Here is a 2,500-nt window from a genome sequence, read left to right as displayed (position 1 = left end):
GATCACTAGGCATATCTTGCAAGTCTTTTGCTCTTTCTGAAATAAGAATAATCTCATCCGCAAATCTTGGGGGTTCAAATATTCGCAATCAATCTTAAAACTTTCCTTTTCCCAACTCAACCGTCTGAAAATCTCTTCCAAACAAGCTATAAATAACTTGGATGAAATTGTATCGCCTTGCCGTACTCCTTTCTTGATCTTGAGCTTTTCTGTATCTATATGTAGTCGAATCATAGAGGTACCTTTCGCATGAATCTTTTCTAAAATTCTTACAATATGTTCGTTTGTACCCTGTTTGCGTAGCGAGTTTAGTATTGCTATTTATTCTACCGAGTCAAAGGTCTTCTCGTAAACTACAAAATCTAAACAAAGAGGTATATTGTATTTTGTCGTTTTCTCGATTTGTTGGTTTATCACCTGCAAATGGTCTAGAGTTGAATATCCGTTTGTTCTCTCGGTTGGTTTCTATCTAAAACTTGACTTAGTCTATTTGTAAGGATCTTGGAGAATATCTTATATACTTTTGATAGCAAGCTAATTGGTCGATAGTTACTGAGGTCCTTCTGGTCTCCTTTTTATGAAGCAAAATTACTATAGCATTGCACCACGCATCAGGAACGCTTTCTTGACGTAAGCACTGGGTGTACAACCGAGCTAATTTAATGTGAACTCATTTCCTTGCGTCTTTCAATAGATCTATCAATATACCATCTTCCCCAGGTGCTTTTCCTCGATTCATAGTTTTTAGAGCAAATTCTACTTCTTTCTGTGTAATCTCTGGTACACTACTAACGTTTACACATGAATTTACTGACTCAACTACGGTCTTCGACGAGTAAAGCTCTTGGTAAAATTCTTCTACTCTTTTTACCAATTTGTCTCTACATTTACTTATTTCTCCATTTCTATCTTTCAAACATATAATTTCCAGTCTTCCTAAAGCATGTCTGCGCTTGGTCCCTTTAATACTTTTACCTTTCCGAATAGTTTCCTATATTTCATCCATGTTTCTCTTTCTTTTCTTTGATCTCTGCCTTTTGTTGATAAGCTTGTTTAATTCTTCTCTTTCTATTTTGTCTCTCCTAATTTTAATCTGCATGGTCCTTCTTCTTTTGATTAGATAATCTGGAGCTTTGGAGTATTTCTTTTCTTTAATGCTTTTGTATTTCCTACTTACTCTGCCGATTCCCTAATGATATTCACTAAATTCAAATTAATATCTTCCACGCTGTCCTCGTTAGTTTTTAGAGCTTCGAATCTATTTTTAATTTCTAACTGAAATTTCTTATTATTATCCTCAACCTTTGCAAGGCTTATTTTCTTTTTTAAAACTAGTTTATTTCTCTCGGCTCTGAAATGGAATATGGCTTTGCAACCTACAATTCTATGGCCATTACCTATGTTGACTTTATTTATCACCGTAACATTGCTAACGCTTTTGCTCTCATCTCCTAATATGAAGTCTATTTCGTTCTTTGTTGTTCCATTTGGACTTCTCCACGTCCATTTACGACCTACACACTTTTGGAAGAAAGTGTTCATTATTCTCATGTTGTAGTTCTCTCCAAAATTTACTAACATCTTGCCTCTCTCATTTCTTTTACCTACTCCAAACTTACCAATGCACGTCTCATCTCCCATCCTCTTCCCAAATTTAGCATTGAAGTCGCCTATTACCAATTTGTACTTACTTTTTTCTTGATCCATTACCTGACTTAAATCATAATGGAACGACTCAATTTTATCGTCTGAACTCTGAGAAGTTGGTGCATAAACCTGAATTATTTTTAGAGTGTACCTTTTGCCCAGCCTAATCACAATCCAAGCCACCCTGTCCGATAAACTACTGAATTTGAATACGTTACCAGCAACCTTTCAGTTTATCAAGAATCCTACTCCAGTAAATCTTTCTTTGTCCTAACCTCTATAGTAGAACAGGCGGTGACCATCTTGTAATCGTATCACCTTTTCTTCAGTTCTTCGGACCTCGCTCGGTCCTACGATGTCCAACTTGAATTTGTCTAGTTCTTCCATTGAACTCTCAAGTCTGTGGTCTTCTGAGAGACTTCTTACGTTATAAGTATAGATCTTCATTTTCTTCATGTTGTTTTATGTCTAGGACTTAGATCTGTTTGGACAGTGCTTACTCACATCCGGTGGCACACTCCTCGTAAGCACACGAGGCAATGCTGTTCTATCTTTAGGAGACGATGATCCAACAGGAACTCCTCTTTTTGTTTTGGTTGTACTGTTCATGCTCATATTTGTTATCAAGGGGTTCAGGCAGTAATCTCACCTCCCTGCCAACTGGATTCTGGTGAGATATTTCTCTGGTGTCACCTTATTTATTATATTCGGTGAGGCCCTATATCTATAGGGTGCCCCATGGTCCATGTCATCATTACTGTATGACGGTACCCCATATGTCAATGAGGAATTTCCATGTTTGCCATCAGCGACGTGCCAGTTAGCAATGGGTCCTGCGACTGTGCATTTGAGC

Source organism: Oratosquilla oratoria, chromosome 43, assembly GCF_046742065.1.
Source record: "Oratosquilla oratoria isolate Oo_2021 chromosome 43, ASM4674206v1, whole genome shotgun sequence".
NCBI classification, from domain to species: domain Eukaryota; kingdom Metazoa; phylum Arthropoda; class Malacostraca; order Stomatopoda; family Squillidae; genus Oratosquilla; species Oratosquilla oratoria.
This window is presented reverse-complemented; position numbering follows the sequence as displayed.